This window comes from Vombatus ursinus, unplaced genomic scaffold (genome assembly GCF_900497805.2).
Source record: "Vombatus ursinus unplaced genomic scaffold, bare-nosed wombat genome assembly UNPS02014786.1, whole genome shotgun sequence".
Taxonomy (NCBI): Eukaryota; Metazoa; Chordata; class Mammalia; order Diprotodontia; family Vombatidae; genus Vombatus; species Vombatus ursinus.
This window is the reverse complement of record NW_020954564.1, coordinates 46,286,340-46,311,160: the sequence shown is the minus strand read 5'-3', so window position 1 is coordinate 46,311,160 and position 24,821 is coordinate 46,286,340. Positions and strand designations below refer to the sequence as shown.

The 24,821-nt window shown below is 42.3% G+C and overlaps 1 protein-coding gene across 2 annotated transcripts in view; it reads right to left on the bottom strand.

Moving 5' to 3' along the window:
• Positions 1-24,193, bottom strand: part of LOC114047353 (serine/threonine-protein kinase Nek6) — a 127,236-nt gene extending 103,043 nt beyond the window's left edge. Inside the window, exon 1 of one of the 2 annotated variants that reach the window (XM_027868161.1) lies at positions 24,114-24,193. The gene's annotated coding sequence lies outside the window, so the exon portion shown is untranslated. Of the gene's footprint in view, positions 1-14,903; positions 14,922-24,113 lie in introns of those variants that run through there. The other variant, XM_027868162.1, reaches the window with a different exon arrangement.
• Positions 24,194-24,821: the final 628 nt, after the last annotated feature.

The window sequence follows — 24,821 nt, the reverse complement described above, 5'->3', positions numbered from 1 at the left end:
CTTGGTCTCCGTCTGTTCTGCTTTCTGCTGCCCTTTCTGCCTCTCTCTGCTTCCCCTCTTTGCCCTATATCCCTAATGCCTCATTTTCTGCTTCTCAGTTTCTTTGTGGCTGCTCTCCCTTTAAGTCCCACTCATCTTTCAAATCACAGGTACCCAAATACCTATTGCCAACCTTGTAGTGGGGTAGGAAGGTGGTTGCCACTCTCAGTACATGCAGCCAAGAGAGCTCTAATGCCCTCCATGAGAAAAAGACCAAAGTTCCAAATGGAGATGACAACTTCTCTCTTAGAAGATAACGATTCCTCAAAAGCCCTGCCCTGAACTCACTCACACACACTCCCGCTTACAGCAGAAGTGTAATTTCTTTTAAAAAAAAAAAATATGTGTATATAACAAAAGATCAGTTTCTTACATAATTCTCTTTTTTTATATTGAAATGGTTGTGTTTGTGATGACTGCCAAATTTATAATGAAAAAGAAACACTGAAAACAAAAAAAAAAAAAGGAAGCAAATGTAGATGGAGCTCAGCCGAACCCTTTACAGGAGTTAAAACAGATCTGGGGAGATGCCCAGTCCTTGCCCACTTCTAGCAGACACCAAAACCCATTAACTGCAAATATTGGACTAAAGGGAGCCCAGTTCCCCAGAGTTTTCTTTCCACATTGTTATGTCAACACTACATAATCATTAAATAAATACTGACCCTGCGAGATTCACTGTTCTATACCTAGGAGCAAAAAGACCTGGGTAAGTCTATACCCTTAAAGTTGTTCCAGGCTCCCCAGAGACAATTGAGCAAGCAGGATGTGCCAATATTTGAATAATATCAATAAAGAACTTCCTCTTCTACTTGGAATCCTTTCCCCCACCCCCATACTTCAGCTTGAAGGGCATCTATTTCATCTTTAATAAAGATGCATTTCCCAACCCTAAAGATCATTGCTTGGGCATCAACAGTAAGATCTGTATCCATCTATTGTGGGCTTTGGTCTGTTTATGCAGTTACGATGGCCCAATCTGTCATCCTTTGGAGTCTGGTCTCGATGCTACTTTCTCCACAAAGCCTTTCCTGATCCCTTTCATGGACCTCTATTCCATAGCACTCTGTATCCCTCTCACACAAGAATGTCAGAATGCTGGAGATGAAAGAGCCCTTGGAACACTGAACATTAGAACATGGAGCATAGAATGTTAAAGTTGGAAAGGACTCCAACTCATAGAATGTTAGCACCAGAAGGTTAGAATCACAGAGTCTTTAAGATGGAAGAGAGCTCTAAAAGGTCCAACATCCTCATTTAAGAGATAAGAAACCCAAGACCAGAAGGGAGACTAAGACTAGAACCCTAGTTCTTCAGGTCCCAGGCCAGTGAGTTTTCCATGCTACCAAGTAGTTCTGGTGTATGGCTCACAGTACCCTACTAGACTGTCCCCAAGGATCCTGCTTTTATTCATATATGTGAACATATAGATATATACATTAACTTCAGCAGTACCCAAATTAACAAACACTTCTTGAATTGAATTGTACCAACAATCAGATGATAAAAAGTGTAACAGGTGGACAGGTGGTTCCTCTTCCTCCTCAACAGCTTTATAAACACTTGGTTCTTCTTAGCACCTTTCTCTGTGAAGAGCTAACGGTATTAGCCATAGGAGGTGACTCATGAGGCATGTTGACTAATGTGCCCACAGGTGCACTAGGGATAGCTTTCATAGCCAGGGTAAGAAGGTGGGATTTTCTGCCTCCTGGGGACACAGCTAGACTCTCCTTTTCCTTCCCTGATGATGTTTCTTATCCCCTTCCAAGCCTCCCAGGCATTAATTCTGAGACTTCCAGTTTTTTTTAATAATCCTTGATTTCATCACTGTGGGTGCTTTCTCCATTGATGTAGATCTCAGCCTCTCCACACCTTAACAGATAAATTTATGAGTTGCTATGATCAAAACAATATTAACTCATGGACCTTTTGGTGATGAGCATTTCCCCACGTGGCTAGTCTGATCTTCAGATGATAAGCACAATCCATTGCTGGGCCTACAACATGAAGGCTTTCCAGCTTCACAGGACTCAGCAGAGCTTCCACTAATCTGCATACTCTTTGACAGCATGGGTCACTTCTCATCCAATAAGCAGGGAGGTAAAAAAGCGGAAAAAAAAAGTTCTTGCCTTCAAGAAGCTCACATTCTACCGAGAAGATACAATATATAAACGTATAAGTACATACATGACGATTCAGGAAGGCAGAGAAAAACTCCACACCGTGAGGAGGCACTGGAAGAGGCCAATGGGTTTTTTTCACTTATTTTGTGTTTCTTGGTTTTTAGAGGTTTAGGTTTTTTTTTTTCTGCAATATGGTTAATATGGAAATATGTTTTGCATGAGTTCACATGTATAACTGATTTCACCTTGCTTGTCTTCTCAATGGGTAGGGGAGGGCCTGGAGGAAGGGAGAGAATTTGTAACTCAAAACTTCAAAAAGTGAATGTCAAGATAAATAAAACAGAATTTTTTTTTTAAAAAACAGAAGCCTGGTGGAGGATATTAGCTCACATTTCACTGCTTCCTTTTGCAGATGAAGAGGCTGAGGATCTGACAGGGTGTTACAAAGCACATATTTATTTGATCTCCACAGCCTTTTAAGGAGGTAGAAAGCATTTGTAGCATTATCTCCATTTTACAGATGGGGAAACTGAGACCCAGAATAGGAAAGTGACTCACCCAAAGGTCCCACAGCAAATTAGTGGCAATGATAAGCCTGGAATCTAGGCCTCCTAACTCCCAGTCCATGGCTTTTTCCCCTGAACTGGGCTGCCTCTTCAAGCGATACTTCTATTTCTTGTAAAAAATAAAATCAAGTTCCAGAATTAAGCAACTTTAGCCATCATGTGACTGGAGGCCACAACTTACTTCAAAGCTGCCTCATAAAACCTCCCTACAAAACTTGCAAAGTAGCCAGATGCTGGGGCTGCAAGAAGAACGTTCGAGAACATCTGGATCCTGCACCTCTTAGCCAAACGGAAGCAGTTATTTTTCGCTTGTGTAAAAACATTTAATTTTTGCCCTAAGGATAACTAATGGAGCATGGGGAAACCATGAGGCCAGTCAAGCAGAACGTGAGAATTGATATTACGATGAGCACAAAAAAATCTTTTCATGTAATCATATATGACTAATCCTTTTTCATAAGACACTCTATATGCTGGGAAAAGGAGCTATCATATTTTCAGCCTTAGGAGATTGGAAATAAATTACAGTGCCAATTGTACGCTAACACTCCCATTCTTGGGATGCCTTCTGATCCCTTATGAGCAAGTGATGGTTCAAAGAAAGAGTTTTAGTCATTTATATTTGCTCTACTGTGATGCAGTGAACAGAAAGCTAGACGTGCAGATAGAAGACCCAGGTGCTGGTAGCAGCTCTGGCACTAACTCATTGCATGACTTTGGCCTCGACCTTGGACAAGTAATTTCATCTCTCCATGCCTCAGTTTTCACCTCTGTAAAATGAAAAAATGTCATGTCTTCGAGGTACCCTTCCAAATCATACATTCATTCAAATAGTACTAAACACCTGTGTCCAGATCAGATGCTAGCTACCAGAGAGACAAAGTTTAGATGTAGTCCCTGCTCTCATGGAACTCAGGATAGTGAGGATAAGACATAAACTCAGATAACTAAAATATACAATACAACATAATATTCGACATAAGAAGAAAAGGCTTGTGATCAGTATAGAAGGATTAGGGAAACTAATATTCTACATTCTAAATGCTAAACTCCCTTTCTATTACTATTCTTATGTTCTAGGTTACTTCCAACTTTGCTATGTTCTAGGTTTTAAGGTTCCCTCTGAATCTCAGAGAGTCTATTATTCTATGTAATACATAACTCAGAGACGCTGCTAGTTACTCTTGAAATTTTCAGACCAAAAACTAAAAACTAAAAATCAGCAAAATGAAAGTAAGTTGGAAAAGGAGCTCTGGGAGATTAATGAAGCAGTCTTTAAGTCTTCTGAAAATAAATGTATTCTGTAGCAGACAACTTAAATGGAAGGCAGGCCTTCACCCTTCCCCATTATCTTTACCCTGTCATCCCAGAACTCAAAACAGTTTCTTTGACTAAAAAAAAATTCACTAAGAAATCCAGAATTAGGAAAAATAACACAGGGAGTATTTCTCACCCCCAAGAAAAACTTCAAGAGCTTTACATATCTTCTAATTTATTCTTACATCACTCCCGCTACATTGCAATGTATGTGCCTTCAGGGAAGTGGGTACAGCCTTGAACTGGGAGGCAGGAAATCTAGGTTTGAGCCCCATTTCTGGCACTTAGCCTAGTGACTTTGGGCAAATTTACTCCACCCTTCTGAGCCTCAGTTTCCTCATCATTAAAACAGGGATAAGAATACTTTTCACTATCTACTTCAAAGGCTTGTTCTGATAACACACCACTCTTTGTTGTAAACCTTAAAGTGTTACTGAATTGAGAGCTATTATTCATATTCCTTTACAGGAAAAAAAAATGACAACACTGTAAATAAAACAAGTACAAAGAGTATTAGCCTGAGGTCATTTTAGTTCTGGCTCTGCCAAGACTCTGTGAGACCTGAAGTCAAAAAGCATTTATTAAGCACCTTCAATGGCACTATGTGAGCACTGTATTAACCACTGGGGATACGAAATAAAAACAGCAGTCCCTACTTTCAAGGAGCTCACAGTCTAACAGGGGAGACCACATGCAAACAACTATGTACAAACAAGATATAAACATGATAAATCGGAGATAATTTCATAGGGAAGGCACAAACATTAAGGGGGACCTAGAAAGGCTTCCTGTGAAAGGTAGGATTTTAGTTGAGGCTTGAAGAAAGCCCAGGAAGCCAAGGAATGGGAATTCCAGGCATGGGGGTCAGACACAGAAACGGCAAAGAGTTGGGAGATGGAGGGTCTTGTGGAAGAACAGCAAGGAAACAAGAGCCAGTGGATCATAGAGAACGAAGGGGGTGCGAGGTGTAATAAGACTAGAAAGGCAGAAAAGGGCCAGGGCGTGAAGGACTTTACATGCCAAAAAGACGGTTTTATATTTGATGCTGGATATAAGATGGAGCACCTGAAGTTTACTGAACAGGAAGGTGATATGGTCAGACCTGCGCTTTAGGAAGATCACTTCAATAGCTAAATGAATGGTGGACTGGAGCCAGGAAAGCCTTGAGGCAGTGAGGCCAACAACTAGACTCTAGTAACAGACTAAGCATGAGATGACAAGAGTCTACACCACTTTGGTGGCAGGGTCAGCTCTGGTTTTCTCATCAGTACAATGAGAATTTGCATTTGCATTATTTTCTTTACAGGGTTGTTGACCCAGGTCTTCTGACCACCAGACCACCCTCCATCAACTACTTCATTTGGGAGAACCCAATGGCATCTGGCATAGAGCCCTGAAAGTGGTGGATGCTCATTAAATATCTAAGGAAGGGAAAAGCAACTCACATTTACAGTGCAGCACTTTGTAGTTTGAGAGCAGCTAGGTGGTGCAGTGGATAAAGAGTCCAGTCTGGAGTCTGAAGACCTGAGTTCAAATCTGATCTCGGACACTTACTGGCTGTGTGACTTGTTAGCCTCAGTTTCCTCATCCATAGAACGAGCTAGGGAAGTAAATGGCAAACCACTCCACTATCTTTGCCAAGAAACCCCCAATTAAGTCACAAACAGTTGGACACAACTGAAACTACTGAACAACAATGAACAACTTCACAGTTTACAAACACTATTCTCACTAACAACAGTGCTCTGGTGGGAAGTACATAGGATCAGAAGTCAGAAGACTCAAGTTTGAACACTGGCTCTACTACATGTGCAAGTCTCTGGAATCCAGTTTCCTTCTCTGTAAAATGGGTACATTGGAACCGATGGTCTCTCAAGTTCTTTCCAGGTAAAGATGATAAGGACCCAGTAAGGTTAATAATGCAAATACTATTTCCCTCATTTTACACGTGAAAAATTTAGGCTAGCAGGTGACGGGACTTGTCCAAGGTCACAAACAAACAAGGGGCAGAAATGAGACTTCAACCCCAGTTTCTTGAAGACACCATCTGGATGACTTTAGGCAAGCCACCTAATTTCCTTGGGCCTCAGTTCCACCAACTGTATAGTGAGGGGTTTGGATCTGATGGCCCCAGAGGTGACTTTCAGCTCTAGTGCTATGGTCGTAAGGGCCAAACACAGTGCTTTTCACCCTACGCTGTGCTGAAAAGGTGTCCAAATGCCAATATCTTGGGGGTCAGAGCAGGGTAATCCAAGCTGTCTGCTCAGCCTTCAACTCCGCTATTTTTCTTCTCTGATCTGTGCGCCCACACTCCTTAAGGTTTAAGTAATCAATTAAAAAAAAAAAGTTTTTTCTTCCAGAGACAAAATGGCACGACAGCTTCTCCTGCTCCCTTCCCACTGCTGATTCCAAAGGGCTAATTTTGTCTTCCAGAAGTTATGGCTGTAATTCCGTTAATAGGACGCAAGATCTATGGTGCGCTCAGCCCAAAGTGTTAGGAAAGCGGCTTTTTCTACAGGAGAAGGAATATCACAGTTTCCCTCTGGGGGGGAAGAAAAGCATAACTAGAACACAGGCTCCTTGGGGGCCTTATTAGATCCTCAAAGAGCCGTCGCAGTTGCTAAAACCTGCTTTTGCCAGCAGAAGCTTCATTTTACAAATATACAACAGGAAAAGCATAAAAGGGTGAGAAAGCCCCAAAGATTAGGCTTCCCCATTGCAGACAGCGACAGAAACACAGCTGTGTGCTGCAGCATTTAGTCTTCATGACTCCTGATTTTAATAGATGTATTTAAGCACTTTATAACCATTTGTGAATACAGAACATTTCCTTCTTCTTCTTTTTTTTTTTTTAAGTATTGTTTGCCAGCTACTGGACAGGAGAGTGCTTTAAAAAAAAAAAAAGCTTTTTCCAGACATGATAAAAAATCTTATCGTTCTCACAGATGGCCACGAGGCCTCTTGGGGACTTTTAAAAATAACCTTTTCTGACTCAGTTTCTCCTGCCCCAATCACAAAGACAAACACCAAACACAGATCATCAATTTAAGAAGGAAAAAGTATCTGTAAGACATCTGAAAGCTACTTTTTTTTCTGCCCTAAAATTCAGGTACCAAATATTAACAACATTTCTCAGAAAATCCACTGCAAGGCTCAAACATGATGCAGTAAAAAGAGCACTAGACTTCAAGTCAGCCACTAATTGAGACTATATTGTGGCCTAAAGCAAGTTAACTCATCTTCTCTGGGCCTCAGTTTCTTCATCTACCAAATATGGAGCACTGGCCTAGACAGTTTCCAACATTCAGTTCCAATGTTCTAAAATTCCTTCCAGTCCTAACATTCTATGCTTCAAGTTCCCTCCTAGGTGTGACATTCTGTGCCCTATATTCTAGCATTCTAGGTTCCCAGCGACGGCATTATATGTCCTAACAGTGTGTGCCTAGGACAGGCTAGACAGCCCTGTACTTGGAAGTCAAAATCCCTGGGTCTGAATCCAAGTGCCAACAACAATCCTAACTCCTTGCTTGAAATGATGCTCCTGAGGAAAGAATTTTATGAATTGAATGACTTTTAAAAATTCACTTTCTTATTACAGGGAATACCAAAAAGTCCCTCAGTAAATCTTAACAGATACTAAGAGAAATTCCCCAATGGTTTTGGTTAGAAATAATTCTCTTGATTTCATTAAGAATCCATGCTCCTTCACAGAAGCCAAGCCCTTACACAACTAACAGGATGTTATAAACTGAATGATTGATGTTTGGAGGAAGAAAGAAGCTTAGTCAAGTTAAAAATTACCCTCTAAATACCATAAAGATGAGGAAACTCGTGATATGTACTCAAATAACACATTATTGGAGTGGAATCCAGAAACATCAAATCTTGGCCTCTGTTTACATTGTGCCCTGCCACCAACATACGAAACATCCTCTTGCCCAATCTCATTCTTTCTTTCTTTTAAGGCCCAGCTCAGATCCAATTTCCACCATGAAGTCTTCCTTAGGTATTGCTCTTTAAGGAAGTCTCTCTTTCCTCCTCTGATCAATTCAAAGAGTTCTCTTTCTCTTATAAACTTAATCACATTCTAATTTATGTTATACATATTCTGCCTCCTCTATTGGATTACATACATCTAATGGCAAGAACTGTGTCTAATAATAGTAGTTACTCACATTTCTATGGCACCTTATTGTTCACATATCATTTCACAAAAAACCTGTGAGAGAGGTGGCACAAATCTTAATATCCTCATTTTAATTACTCAACAAACATTTATTAAGCACCTACTATATTCTAGACACTATACTAAGTACTGAGGATACAAAGAAAGGCCCTGCCTTTCTTTGAAAGGCAACATGTAAAAAAAAACTAGGTACATATTAAGATATAAACAGAGTAGACAAAAGATAATCTCTGAAGGCATTAGCCAGCCATCTTGAAAGAAGCCAGGGAAGCCAGGTGGTGACAAGGAGGGAGAACTCCAGAATGGGAGAACATTCTGGTCATGGGGGACAATGAGGGAAAAGGCATGGGGATGGGAGATGTTCCTCACGTTTGAGAAACAGCAAGTAAGCCAATGTATCTGGATTGTATAGTGCATGAAGAGAAATAAAATATAAAAAGACTGAAGGGTAGGAAGAGACTAGGTTGTCACTAGTTTTAACAGCCAAACAGAGGATCTTGTGTTTAATCCTGGAGGTAATAGGGAGCCAGTGGAGTTTATTCAGTGGAGAAGTGACATGATCAGACCTGTGCTCTAGAAAAATTACTTTGGTAGCTGGGAATGGATAGAAGTGGGGTGAGACTTGAGGTATGGAGACCAACTAGAAGGATATTGGGAAACAGAGGCTCAGAAAAGTGAGGTGATTTGCTTGATGTCATGCAGCTATTAAATATTAGAGTCAGAGTTCAAACCCTATTCTCTAAAACATTAGAACATGATGTGTTAGAGCTGTTAGAGAACTTACCCCAGTACAAGCCAGTGTGACTGTCTCATTTTACAGAGGAAGAAAGTGCTGCTCAGAAGTGAAGCGATTTAAAATCACAAAATGAAGAAACGTCAGGGCTGGGTCTCAGGTCTTTTCATTTCTAGCCCAGAACTCTTTGTAGGACTTTTTATATAGTAATAGTTTAATAAATATTTGTTTAATTAATATGTAGTCTTGAACTGTAACATCAAAGAGTGCACTCGGCAAGCCTGTGCTGTGAGCTCTGGACCCCACTGTTTCATGCTGCTAGAGGGTCCTTGGTTTCATCTATCACAGAAGATGGGACATGAAATCAGAAGACTTGTTGGCAAACCCTGGGTCCTACTCTCTGACCCTAACCTCTCTGAGTCTCAGTTTTTTTTACCAAATGTAAAATGGAACTACCCACCTCATGAATGCCCTAAGTAAAGGGCTGTGTCAACATTAATGGATTACAAAAATGTGAGTCATTTCTATTTTGCTATCCCTATATCAATAGCTGGTCTCAAGTCCGGGGTTCACTTTTACTTGACAAGCAGGCAGGACAAACTGATAGGTGCAGCTGAGCTCCTGAACAGGCTCCGAGTCCTCCAGAACACAGACTTTTATTTAAGCTCCAAGTGACTGAGCAGGTCCCTTTCTCTTCTCTCCCTCTCTCTCCTGGTCTCTATCTCTCCATTTCGCTCTCTGTCTCTCTCTCAATCTTTCTCTTCCCCCCCTTTTCCCTCAGTGTCTGTCTGTCTGTCTATGTCTGTCTCTGTCTCTCTCTCTCAACTAGGAAGACACTTGGCTGAGCTCAGTAGCTGGAGAGGGGAAAACACTGGAGCCTTTGCCAGGAACAAGGCAGCTTCTGTTCCCATCCCTGATGTGTCCCCTCCCAGCAGAGATGAGCAAGCAGACGGGTCAGGCAGCCAGACAGAATCATCCCAATGATCCTACATCCGTTTTTCTTGTCATCAATTGAAAGGCTCCATTTCACAAATGAGACATGTGTGACAGATGTCCTATACCCTGTAGCAGTGCAAACTGCCCCCAGAGATGCATATAGTCAAAGCAGGGCTTGCTGGTGAATGAGGAGACCCATGTTCTAGCCACTGGCCCCCCAGAGTAATCTTGGGCAAGTCAATTCTCCTCTTTGGGCCTCGTTTTCTCTGCTTGTAAATGAGAGGATTTAACTAGATGATTCCTGAGGTCCCTTCCAGTTCTGATACTGTGTATTCTGACATTGTCTGTCCTAAGGCCCCTCCCAGCTCTAACATTCTATTGTAGGGGTTCTTAATCTGGGGTCTGTGGAACCCCAAGTGGTCTGTGGATAGATTTTTAGAATATATATGAAATTGGATGGGGAAAAATTACATCATTATTTTCGCTAACCTCTAGCTGAAATTTAGCATTTCCTCCAACATTATTCTGAGGCTTTCCCAAACCACCAACTCCTGCTCTCTGATGACTCTTCAAGATCTCTCTAAGTTTAGGGCTTGAGGAGTCAGAGGGTGTCAATATGTTGGTGAAGTCCAAAGTTCCCCTGATACCTGTTCAGCATTCACCCTGAGAGGGTCACTGACCTGATTATTTGGTCTTTGACCCTTGTAATTTAAGAAAGCATGGAGTCAAATGGATATGATTTCCAATGCAGTATCTTTTTGTTAAAGAGTTGAGGGAATTAAATCCAGGGCAGCATTCTTTGAGGCAAGGACTGTGAGAACAGGGAAGGGAGGAGAGAAATACTACCACACATCCATAGTCTGCCCATAGTCAGGAACCCCAACTGCTGTGCAGAAGTGATGTCAAAGGAAAATAACCTGAGACTGGCAGGACAGAGATAAGGCAGCTAGCAGGCATCACTCACCTGCCCACCACGTCCCAGACTTTTGTCTCCTCATCACAGCTACCTCCTACACCTACATCAGTAGCTGACTGGGCAACCACAAATTGTTACAGACAATTTTCCATCCAATTTCCCAGCCAGATGTGATGCACCTTTGGAGTGTGTATCAGTTAACAAGCATTTATTAAGTGCTTACTATTTGTTGGACACTATGTAAAACACTGGGGATATGAAGATACACAAAAAAAGTCCCTGCTGCCAGTGAGTGTGGGAGATATCATATAAATAAGTAGCTACCTGCAACATACATACTAAGTAGATGGAAGATTCTATGTTCTCAAAAGGAGATCAAGATGAACAAAACGCTTCTGAAGCCTGGAATCATAATGACAATAATGCTGCAATAGCTGTAGAGGCTTATGGTTTACAAAGCATTTTCTTCACAACAGCTTTGAGAGGTAAACAGTCAGTCAACAGATATCTATTCAGTGTTTACTAGACACTGTATTAAGCAATGGGAATGCTTGTTACTGAGTCATTTCAGCCTTGTCCAACTCTCCAAGACCCCATTTGGGGTTTTCTTGGCAGAGATACTAGAGTGGTTTGCCATTTCCTTCTCCAGCTCATTTTACAGATAAGAAAACTGAGGTAAGCAGGATTAAGTGACTTGCCCAGGATCACATACCTAGTAAGTGTCTGAGGCAGATTTGAACTCAGGTCTTCCTGACTTCAGGCCCAGTGCTCTATTCACTGTGCTACCTAGCTGCCCTAATGGGAATGCAGAGAAGGTTAAAAACAGGGTACCTGCCCTCAAGGAAGTCATGTAGGGAAAATAAGAGGCAGAGGTGGTAGTACAGCATTTCAGGCCTAGTGGAAAGGCAAGTATAAAGGCTTAGGAATAGTAGATAAGTCACTAAGGCTAGATTATAGTGTGTATGAAGGAGAATAAAATGTGGAAAATGTTAAGTATTACTATTTCCATTTTGCAGATGAAGAAACTGAGACTTTCCTTTTATCCAGCTGATTGTATTCTCAATACGCCCTCATGCAGGGGAGAGTTCATTTATTAGAAAGAATAAGAGAAAGGGAAAATTAGGAGGAAGGAGAGATTTGATATGGTTTCCTAATTCATGGTATAGCTTATCATTCTGAGATCCTCTAGACCAGAGGGTCAAACAGCAGGACCAGATTAAAAAGTAACTGGGAAATATTGCACAAAATAAAGAAAAGGACAGTAAAACATAATGTTCAGTATTTTTCTAAGCCAATATGCAGTCTATGGGGAGAAATGTATTTCTAGCTGAATTTGACCCCACTGCTTGAGACAATGTCTTCACGTGCAGCTATGTTGCTGTGAAGAAGATGGCTGTGTGAGAGCGATTATTGATTTTAATATTAGATTAGGAATCCTGTTACCTGATGTGATTTGAAAAATTCATTCACCTCTTCTGAGTACCCATCATAACATCTTTCATAGATTTCTCTTCCCCCATTGTTATGTAACATTTGTTTGTAAATATTTTAACCCGATGTCATCTGATTATTAGAACTTATCATTATAGTGCTTCTACACATTAGCTTCTTTTTCAGTTAGTGGTCTCACATTCTGTTGAAAAATGCTCACCCTCTATAGGGCAAAAGGCTGGTCTGAGCTCCCTCAAAGTGTGAAAGTGAAGCTTTCATTGTATAGATTTCCAGATTCAGTTCCCTGTTCTAGTCAACTTTCTTTTAGGTGGTAGTAGGAAAGGAGCCAGAAGTTTCTAAAGAGAAAACAGCTAGGAGATACCTTGGAACACAAAAGGAAAGGCATCTCAGACCATAGAACACCAAGGCAGAACAGAACCTCAGGGCACAGACTATGAGCAGAGGTGTCTAGCAATCTAGGGGCACCAAAGGTGTCCTCCAATCAGCCTTATGGAAATCATCTCTGGGAAGGCTGTCACTGTAGGGTAAGAGCAGAAAGAAATTCACCTGAGGCTCAAAGGTGTGGGGATTAGGGTACTCGAAAATCAATCACTACCTGGTAGCTCCCTATTTTCACTGATTACTCTTGCTAAGAAGCATTTCAGTTCATCATTCTTGCTAAGAGCATTACTCATGCTAAGTATGAATGGTACAGTGGATAGAGAACTGGCCTTGAAGCCAGGAAGACCTGGGTTTCACCTCTAACATATATTAGCTAGGTGAAGCTGAGCAAGTCATTTAACTTCTCAGTGCTAGATTATAAATGGTAAAGAAGGTTCCAACCTGCATTGGTAAAGGAAATTTTCTTATCTACAAGTTCACCGTATCAATGAAATCACAGGCCTCATCTTTATCTTATCCTATTTGTGCTTTTGTTGTTTAGTTGGTTTCAGTTGTGTCTGACTCTTTCTGACCCCATTTGGGGTTTTTCTGGTTTGCCATTTCCTTTTCCAGCTCATTTTGCAGATGAGGAAACTGAGGCAAGCAGGGTTAAGTGACTCGCCCAGGGTCACACAGCTATTATGTGTCTCAGGCTGGATTTGAACTCAGGAAGATAAGTCTTCCTTACTCCAAGCTCAGCACTCTATCCATTGAGCCACCTAGTTGCCCAATTTCTTGCTAAATAGGTGCTAATATGAGAACATAGAATGTTAGCTCTTAAGGGACCCTTGAGACTACCTAGTTCACCAGCCTCATTTTATAGATGGAGAATGAAGGTAAGTGCCTTGCCAACAGCACAAAATAAGTAAGAAGCAGAGCCTGAATTAGGATTGGGATCCCCGAAATCTAGTAGAGAACTTTCTACTCTCCCATGTGACTTCTACTCCACCTGATAAGGTCAATGTCCCACCAAGTTTAAAAACAACATGACACAGTGATTGGCAATGACTTTCTATGGGCCTAAGACCAGGATATATCTCACAGAAACTTCAAACAAACTGTAATCTACTGTGACAGCCTGAAGCAGGACATTTCTAAATCAAAGAATCCAGTGGAACAATGAAGAGCCACGGTGTCAAACACACAGCCTGATGGGGCCCCCAACACTTCCCTAGCCTCCGAACCAGATTAAAATGTAATTGATGAAACACAATACAAAAAAATACAATGAAATATAGGTCATATCACTTTTTAAAACTAAGTCAATATACAGTCCACAGGATCCTTACGTACTGATTAGCCGCTCCCAATTCTTCTTGATTTTGACACCACTGGTAAGGAGAATTTCCTCAACAGGAGCCACTGCGCCCTCTCTGCCTCCCCCTGACTCACCCAGGATTTGCTTCCTCTGAGCATAGGCTTACAGACAATATATACATACATACATACATACATACTGCAATTATATACACACAGATATAGATATACACTATGTGTATACACACACACACACACACACACACAGATGGGATAACATAACTTAATGGATAGAGGGCTAGCCTTGGATTCAGGAAAACCTGACTTCAAATTCAGGTTCTGATACATTCTGTGTATTCCTCAGTGTATCCACAGGTTACAAAGTTGCCCAAGTACATGAATGGAATTCCCTACAACAGTGAAATTGAAGGTCTTATTATGTATATGTAGCATGAATCAATGAAATTTATTCAATTCCTATCATGTGCTAGGCACTGGTAATACAAAAACAAAATAGTGTGTGCCCTTAAAAAACTAAAATTATATGAATAAATTAATGTTCTTCATATGAGTATTTGTACATAGATGTCTGGTTGTTCCCGGGTGCATAATGATGTCCCGTTTTCTAATATTCTGTATTCTAAAATAGCTTCCTGCTCTGAGAGGTTTTCTCCCAGCAATGGCTAGCCTCTTCACCTCTGATACCGGGTGTCCCCATTAATTCTCACCTGTCACCTCTTCCATGAAGTCTTCCCTGACTTCCCACTCCCCCCAATCAAAAAGAACATTCTCCCTCAGATCTCACAGAACACTCCTTTTCTGTAGCTCCCTCTAATGCACAGAGGATGTATTTCCATTACCTGAGTTTGTGTCAACCTCCCCCTACTTGTAAACTCCACGAGAACAGGAACCATGTCCTAATCAGCATCTAGCAGAGTGGTCTGCATATAATACTTACTAAATGATTGAACAGAATTCAATTATTCCAGCCGCACTCTTCATGCCCATTGTGAACACAGTATTTCTGTGAGAGAAGGTCTTTGGGATTATTTCTGCCAGTTCAGAGCCAGAGGAAGCTTTGGAAAGGAAACAAGAGGACTTCTCACCTAGTTGTGCTGCTCCCCCCTTCCCCAGCACCCCCCATCTGTGAGAGACAGATGCTCACAGGTCCCAACCTCTGATTATGCCAGACTCTGCAAGGAGCAGTGAACTACAGCAAACACTGTGTAAATAATTAACAAAACATCTGCCTCCTGAATTAAGTACTGTTACTAAGGTTAGTTGTATACCCAGGGACTCTACTCTGAGAGTATTCGTCTTCAAATGTTAAAGTCCAACTTTTTTTAAAAAGGAAATGAAGGGGACAAAGGCTAAAGTAGCTCATTACTATACTTTCCCCCACCCAAGACACTGTGGGGACTTTGAGAGTGTCTAGACATTTACATTCTGCCTCTTACCGAGCAGCTGCTGTCTTGTTCCTCTCTATTTTGGGGAAGGCAATTTAGGAAGAATTAGCGGCATCTGGATCCAGTTTGGGGCCCCAGTGCAGATGCCCTTGGTCACCCTTCACACACCTCAAGTAAGACAGAGCCTAGTTCAAGTTTTAAAGATGAAGCCAATGATCAGAAAGTCCACAGGACTGGGAATCAGGAGATCTTGATTTAAGTCCAGACTCTTCCCTTCCCTAGTTTTGTGACCTTAAGTAAATCAATTAAATCCCTGAGCCTCAATTTCCTAATCTGTAAAACTAGGGGATTATACAAAATGGTCTCTAAAGTCTCTTACAGTCAAGGTGCTAAACACAAGGCCTTCAGAGTACAGACTGAACCAGATTAAAATATAATTGGGAAATATTTAACAAAACAAATAAAAACCATAGATAACATTACATTTTAAAACTGAGTCAATCTGCAGCCCACAGGGATCCACATGGACAGCTCAATGGCCCTCATTTCTATTTGAGTTTGACACCATCATCCTGATAGATTCATACAATGAGTTTAAAGGAATTTAGGATGGAGAATGTTAGGGATGGAAGGACCTTAGAACTTAACAATGTTAGGGAACAAAGATAAAGTCCCTTTACAGCTCTAATAAATGCACAGAATGTTAAGAGCTCAAAAGAATTTAGAAAATAGAATGTCAGACCTGGAAAGAACCTTACAACACAGGATATCCAAAAATTTTAACAAAAAGTTATCTGGAAAGGACCTTAGACCATAAAATGTTAGAACAAGAAATGTGAGAGTCGAACAGGACAATTTAACATATTATGATTCACTGGGAAAAAACAACAACACCACCAAGAAGCCCTGTCAAGACATACAGGGAATGACTAGATATGGGCCCGGCACTGGAAATACACAAATTTAGGTCTGCCACGTCTGCCAGTTTCCACACTGGCGTGATGTGAACAGACGATGCTACTCCCCAGTGCCCCCCGGTTCATTTCTGATAAGCTGACTGCAGGCAGCGATGACAGGGGACAACTTAGAGGCCCTCTGGCTCTTCTCTTTGGAGCATCACAGGGAGCTGTACATCACCTCTGCTGTTACAGGGAATCCAGCACTCAACAGATTCAGAAACCCACCTCATTTCTAAACACAGTCTGTGCCCTGGCTCATCAATAAGGAATCTGAGACCCAGAGGTGCTGTCACTTGTCCAAAGTCATCCACATAGTATAAGGCAGAGGACAGATTGAAAACCAAGTACCGTGGTTCTAAAGCCACCCCTCTTTCCTTTCTATATTGAGTTGCCCTTAGGTATTACACCTTTCTTGCTGGACCTCCCAGACAACACACATCCTTTATTTCTAGAATTCTTCACCTTTTGTTGTGTCACAGACCCCTCTAGCAGTCTGATGAAGCCTATAGTGAAGACTTAATGGAATGATGCCTTTAAAAGCATAAAATAAAATGCAAAGGATTACCAAGGAAAGTAATGCTGAAATGTGGTTATTTAAAAAACAAGTTCACAGACCCCAGGTTAAGAATCCTTGTTCTAGCCTAACCTCTCAAAGTTGAAAGCAACAAGAGGTATTTAATGATGCGACATCATGTGTCAGGCACTGGCTAAAACTAAACAGTCCCTTGCCTTTAAGAAATTTACATTCTACTGTCTCATTTCATCATAAATGAGATGATATATGTAAAACATTACATAAATGGAACATTATTATTATTATTATTACAACAATCCTGTAGGATAACATGGCAATCCAACAGAATATGAGCTCTTTGAGAGCAGAGTCAGTTTCATTTTTACCCTTTTATCCTCAGCACCTAGAACAATGCCTGGCACATAGTAGGTGCTTAGTAAGTGTTTGCTGATTTTTTTACTATTATTACTGATGATGATGATGATAGTTCAAAGGCTTGCAAAAGGTTTCACAGCTCATAAGTGGTAGAGCTAGAATTAAAAACCAAATCTCTTGACCTAGTCCAGGTTTTCTACTATACCTCAAGCTTGTGGAAAAAGAAGGCAAAGCTCATGACAACTTCTGCAGAGCCTGGAATGAGGTGGGTGGGTGTGTTTGTTTTCACACCAGAAGCCCCATTAGAGAGACAGATGTCGAATTGCTAGATCATGCCCCAAGTTCATTTTTCCAAATTTAATGTCACAGGAAATTACCCTAATGACTGACTGTAGCATGTAAATCCTGCTAATCTGTGTCTGGCAGCCAGGCACAAAAATGTTGCTTAATTCAGACCTAGCCAAACCATAGGATTGTGTTTACGTCACTAAATTCAAACAGGAAAGGCTGAAGTCATCTACCTTTAGTTTTCTTTTCTTTTCTTTAAACCAACATTTTTTCATGAACGAATTTCATTGCTCTCTAATATGACAGAGTAAAGGGAGGCAGCCAGGTGCTAAGGGTATAGGTGAGTTTTCCTCCACAGTTTAGCTTTCTCGTCAGTCAAGCACAGACACTCACAGATACATACATGGTGCCCAGATGCCTCCCGGCAGGCCAGCAGTCATTCCAGAAATGCTTTCAGTCCACAAAGTCACAGAATCTCAGAGTCACAAAGGTCCTGAGAACATAGAACACTGGAACGGAAAACATGGAACATTTGCACAGAAAGGTAACTTGGAACACAGAACAAGAGGACACATAAAAGGGTTTTAGGGGAAATATAATCCAAACTCCTCAACTTATAGCTAAGGAAACTGAAACCCAGAGAGAAGAGAAATAACTTAAAGTGACAGAGAGAGAACATTTGAATAGCAGAGCTAGGACTAGAACCCAAGTCTCCTAACTCCATTCCAGTATTCCTCAGAACACAGAATGTTAAAGTTAGAAGGATCTTTGGAACACAGAATCTGGTCAAATCTAAAAAGAACCTTTAACATCGCCAATGATAATGGCCCAAGAGAGTTCTGTGGCATGTGTATGCATCTTTTTTAAGGATGGCATCAGGATAAAAGATAAAAGATGAAAATAAGTACTATTTTTACCTCCCCAAATCACAGGCCAGACGGGAAAGAATCAATCAATGCCAGAAATGTGGCTGTGCCTTCCTGCAAGATCTATTATTTCACACCTTAAATTAGTGTATCTCAAAGCAATTTGCAAATGTTCGTCAATTTGCAGAATATACTTATGAGGGAAAGAAATACCTTTTCCACTTAACAGCAAAGGAAACTTTAAGAGAGGTTCAGAAACAAATTGCAAAGCACACTTCTTACAAGATTAATGAATTAAGATATGAACAAACAAGGAAACATATCAAGATAGTAGAAAGAGCCCAGGACTGGTACTCAAGAGACCCAGATTATCATCCCAGCTCTGACACTAGCTCATAGGATCATAACATATAGGACTGAAAGGAGTTTAAATAATTTCATCCAATCACCTCATCTTAGAGGTATAATACAAGTATTTATTAAGTGTTCTCTCTTTGGTGAGAAAGAGAAAATACAAAGTTTAGCTGAGAAATGGGTCCTGAAGTCCAGAGAGATTGTGACTTGCCTGAGGTCACCTAAGTATTATGTAGCAGAGCTGGTATTTGACCCCAGGGAGTGATCCCAATTCTAGTACACTGTCACTATATGCCACTGCCCCAACAGTTCCATCCCCTCTAAAAGATTATATATAGGGACAATGTTATAGAATCAAACAATTTCTAAGCTAGAAGGAATTTTAAAATATAGATTGTTGGGACATGGAATATAGTATGTCAAAGTTTGAAGGGGCCTTAAAACACTGAATGTATGAACACAGAACCCAAAATGTTTGAACTTTGAAATACAGAATGTTATAACTTAAAGAGACCTTAGAACACAGAATGTTAGGAACAAAACGACTCTTAAGAGATTATTCGGTCTGGCTTCTTCATCATACATTCAAACTGGAGCTGAAGCAAATAATTTGCATAGGAGAATTTGAACCTAGACCTTCTGAGTCTCAATCCAAGTCTCCTTCCACTATATTATCAGTCAATCAAGTTTGCAATTATAAATTTATTGTTCAGTTGTGTCTGACTCTTTGTAACCCCATTTGGGGTTTTATTGGCAAAGATACAGGAGTGCTTTGCCATTTCCTTCTCCAGCTCATTTTACAGATGCTGAACTGAGGTAAATAGGGTTAAATGACTTGTTCAGAGTCACATAGCTAATAAGTGTCTCAGGCTGCATCTGAACTCAAGAAGATGAGTCTTCCTGACTCCAGGCCTGGCACTCTATCCACTAGGCCACCTAGCTGCCCCAAGTATTTATTAAGCACCTACCAAATATCTAGGATACAAAGACAAAAGTGAAGGGCCCTGCCCTCAAGGAATTTATATTCTAAATAGGAAAACATGTTGCTACACAGATATATACAAGATACATGTAAAGTAGACACAGGGTAACCTTGGAGGGAAAAGCAGCAGCAGCTGAGGGGACTGAAAGGCTTCCTGCAGAACACAGCCTTTGAGCTGGGGCTTGAAGGCAACCTTGGATTCCAGGAGCTGGAGGTGATAAGGGAAAAGTATTGCCAGGAGACAGCCAGTGCAAAGAAATGGAAACAGGAGATCCAGTGTCATGTGAGAGGAACAGCAGGGAGGCCAGTGTGGCTGAACTGTAGAGTGTGTGGGGAGATGTGGAGAGGAGGGTAGGAGATAATATTTAAGAAGTCCAGAAAGGTAGGATGAGATGTGATGAGTCTAAAATACCCAACAGAAGAATGTCTATTTGATCCTGGAGGTAAATGGGAAACACTGGAGTTAACTGAGTAGAGGGTGACATGGCTAGTATACTGTTTACTTATCCTATGTTCTAAAGTGTCTTTCAGCTCTAACACTGACTGCATTCCAAGGCCACTTCCACTATATTATTAGACTCTAAGAATCACAAATGATTGATGGCAAAGAATACAAAATGGTTCATGTCTTCTTACAGGCAAATAACTTCACTGGAGAGAAATAAAGAAATGGAGTGGGGCAGGGGAGAATGGCTTGGGGCAGCCTTGTTTCTGGTTGCTCCTCAGGGATTATTTTTTTAAACTCTCATTTTCAGTCATTTCCAAAGCTGACGGGACCACAGAGCTTCACAAACCACAGAGAGCATTCCAACCTCCTGTGCCTTTTCTTCTGGGAAGTTGGGCAAGAACCTTCCCAAACCTTTGCCAGTGAGGATCTCTGCCAGGGAGTGACTCACTCTACCCCTCCCCAGAGTTGTATTTTATTTGGGGGGAATGAAGACAGACTGTGCCATGATGGGGGAGGTGGAGTTTCCAGCAAACAGAGAAGAGCTGTGTATTTGGGGGGGGAAGGGTAATTTTTTTTTTAAGGGAATTAGGCTTTTTTTTTTTAAGATGACATGGAACACTTGCTTCACATTCTTTGGAATCAATCATTTGTGATTTAGAGAATCAAAGAATGTTAGAATAGAACGGCCCTTAGAATACAGAATGTTAGGACTTTTTTGTTTTGTTTTGTTTTTTTAAAGGACCTATGATCATGGTATATGAGAGATGGAAGAACTCTGAAGTTCATTTGGTCCAAAATGATTAATGAGGCAACTGAAGACCAGAAAGGGAAAATAACTTGATCATAGAATCATGGATATAGATCAGGAAGGGATCTTAGAGCTCATAGACTTCAGCCCACTTGTTTTATAGATGAGGAAACTAAGTCACAAAGAAGTTAAGTGATGTGCCCAGAGCTACACAGCTGGTAAGTATCTGAGATGGGATTTGAACCCAATTCATCCTGACTCTAAGTCCAGTGCCCCTACCCACTATATCCAGTGATCTGGGAATCTCTGGGAATCCCTGAAACCCTTTCGGGGGTCCACAAGGTCAAAACTATTTTCATAATACTAAAATGTTTTAATTTCTAATATGGTAAATATCTATAGCCATAAACCACATAAACAAAAACTCTGTGGGGTAGGTATGGTCATCAATAATTCTTAAGAGTACAAAGGGGTCCCGAGACAAAAAAGTTTGAGAATTAGTGTACAATATTGTGCTCAAGATCACAAAAGTATTAAGTAGCAAATCCAAGCACACTGACTACAAATCCAAGTCTCTTTCCCACCATGCCGTACAGCCAGTTTTACCAGGGGTTGAACTGCATACCCTCAGCTTCCTTAATTAGCCAAGACAGCATGCCTTCCCCAACTGATGATCCTAGACTTTAGAGCTGGTACCTTAGAAGCCATCTCCTATCCTAATCTTCTCACTCTTCAAAAAAGATAATTCAGGCCCTAGAAAGGGGAACTGACTCACCTAAGGTCACACAGGCAGTTACAAAGCCAGAGCTAGAACTCTTTATTCATGCTCTTTTGTGTATACCACGCTGCCTACAGTTGCTCTACAACAATAATTCTCCTTCCATTTGGAAAAATATTTTTTTAAAGAAGCCACAGTCATCCATCTAAGCATACTGTGGCCCCGTAAAGCAGTCCCATTTGTTTTTTAATTCAAGTATCACATTTGCATATGCAAAGCATCCCTCCTTCTCACAGCAAGCCCTCTGCCTGTCATTACTTCTTCTGCCCCTATCCCCAATTCTGGAAGAGTCCAATTTTGTTGTTTTTTGTTTTTAAAGAAAGCTGAAACATTCCACTGTACAAAAACACAGGCAAACCAGACAACAGGTCATCTTAAAAGCAACAAGAGATCTGTGAATAATAATAATATAACTTCAATAATTTAAGGCCCCATGATTTCATCAGTGTGGGCACTCCCTCAGCTAATGTAGATACAAATTTTACCCCTCAAAAGCAGATTTCAAAACTTGTTGGAATCAAAATACATCATCACCTGCTGGCCAACCTTCTGGCGGTTCTACCACTAAAGGAAGGGGACAATTCTATGGCACTTTGTAGAGTTTCTAATCTGTTATCCCATTTGGTCCTCACATTCCTATGAGGAACCTAGTAGAAGGATTATAATTCCCCATTTTGAAGACACTGAGGTGTCCTAAGTGACTTCCTCAAGGTAACAAAGTTAGTTAAGTGGCAGTGTTGGGACTTGAACCCTAAGTAATACCATGGGTACTGCTTCCCAAAAGTTGGACAACTAACTTATAGAATAGTTACCCAGTTTTTATGGCTCTACTTACAAGAAATGCATTCTGGTGTAATGAAAAGAGCCCTGGATTGGAGCCGGAAGATCTGGGTTCAAGGCCTGGCCCAGCCACTTACCAACTGTGCAACCTTGTTAAAAGAGGGAGCTGGTTAGACTAGATGATTGCTAAGTTCCCTTCCAATTCTAATATTCTATGTTCTAAAGCAATTCACATTTCTATAGCAAAGCAGCTTACAAAAGCACTTTCCTGACAACTCTGTTAACAGGCAGGGTGAGTTTTTGATGCCTATTTTACAATTATACAAATGCAGATCAGAGAAGCTTATACAGGTCAGGTTAAAGTTCCATACAAGTAAAGAAGACCCAGGGAGAGATAGTCTCTGCCTGAGCATGACACGACCAACAAACAAAGGGTCAAGGAAAAAAGGTCCACTAGGCCCCAGGTGATGACAGTAAACTGAGATGGAAGGGAAATAGACAGGTACCTGAGTATACATAAACCCATCTATATCTCTGTGTCTGTGCGTCCCAGTGTCTTTATTTGTGCATGTGTGCCTATGTCTCAACATGTTGTGTTTGTGTTCACCTGTGACCATCATGGTATATAGTTAGAGTCAAGAGCCATGGGTTCAAACCCCAGCTCTGACACCTACTAGTTGTGTTGTGACAATGGATAAAGTACTTCACCTCTCTGAATCAAATTTTCCACATCTGTAAAACGGGAATAAAAATACTCTCCCTACCTACGTCACAGACCTACTGTGAGGAAAGCACACTGAATTACAGCCCCAGAGAAAACAGAACCAGCTTTTATAACTATCTACCTGTGTGAATCTTAACACAGTGTTTGTCTCTAAGTAGTGTGGGTCTGTGTGTCCCTCCTGCCATGTCCCATAGTCCCCTCCAAAGTTTACTTTTCACCGTTGTTCTCTCATTTATGGAGGAAAACAAAAACCCAACCCCAACTTCTCTTTCTGGGAGCCTCCCCCCATCCAGCACACACGGCAATGGGGCTGTGCACAGGAAGAGGAATCTTGGACTCTGCTCGGCCCGGAGCAGCTGGGAGCTGTAGGCACTGAGGGAAACTGGCCAATGGCCAAGCCCCTTCCCGCCTGGATGGAGGGAATGGGGACAACACATGGACGCTGAGACCCGAACACAGTCGCAACGAAACACAGACGGATGCAGGCACACGCTGAGACACAGATACAAATAGGCACCGACCGACACAAATAGACACACAGTCAGACAACACACCAACAGACGGACAAACACCCACAAACAGACCCACCAACACACCGCCACGAACATGCACAAACCTACCCAGACACGCAGGAACACCCAGGCTCTGCCAGGGTCAAGTTCAGCCGCCCCTCTGCACCCCCCCCTCTGCCGCCCCGCCCCCGGGGCGCTGACCGCCCAGGCTCGGGGGGCTTGGGAGAGCTCAGGAGAGGGGCCTTGGGGGAGGGGGGTCCCGGGCGCTGAGCCCTGCGGGGAGGGGGTGAAATAGGGGAGGGGGCGCGGGGTTCTCCCGCTGCCCCAAGCCTGAGGCGTCTCCTCCGCCCCAGCTCCTTGGCCGGCCCCCAAGGACCCGGGGCTGCCCCTCCCCACTGCCTCCGCCAGTCTCCCCAAGCCCCCGGGGGCCTTACCGGCTCCTGCGGGCGAAGCGCGGCGCAGCCGGAGCCCCCGAGTCCCGGACGCAACTTATCCGCGCGGCCGCCACCACCAACTCCTCCGCCGCCGCCGCCGCCGGGGCCGCGCACGCGCGCCCCCGCCTCCCCCGCCGGGGCCGCGCCTGCCCCTCCGCGCGCTGTCTGCCACGCAGGCCTCCCGGGAGCGCGGCCCCGGGGCCCACGGGGACTGCAGGGGGCGGGGCTCCCCGCCCTCCCCGGGCGGTCCCCTGGGCCGCCCTTTGTCCCCTCCACTCCACCCTCCGCCTCCACAGGGGCCCCACCTTGCATCCCTTTCTTGCCAATAGCCCCTCTCCCTGTCCAGCCCAGGGAGGTCAGCGACCTTGAACCGGTCACTTCTGTTACCTGATCTGTGAAATGATAGGGCGTGCAAGATTCTCTTCTAACTAGCCAGGATTACTAGTTGTGTGGCCCTTGGGCAAGTCACGGAGCCAACTGGAGCCTCAATTTCTTGACCTATAAAATGGGGATAATAAGCTGGTGGAGTGGTTGTGAGGAAGGTAACTTTTTAAGTCCAGGGTAAAGATGAGCTATTTCGACTATATTCAAGGTCTCTTCCAGCAGCAACATTCCTCATGCTAAGATCCCTTCCAATTCTCTGTTCTACCTTCATACTTTTTATGGTCCTTTGGGAGGAGAGGTCACTGAAGTTCTATGATGCTGTGG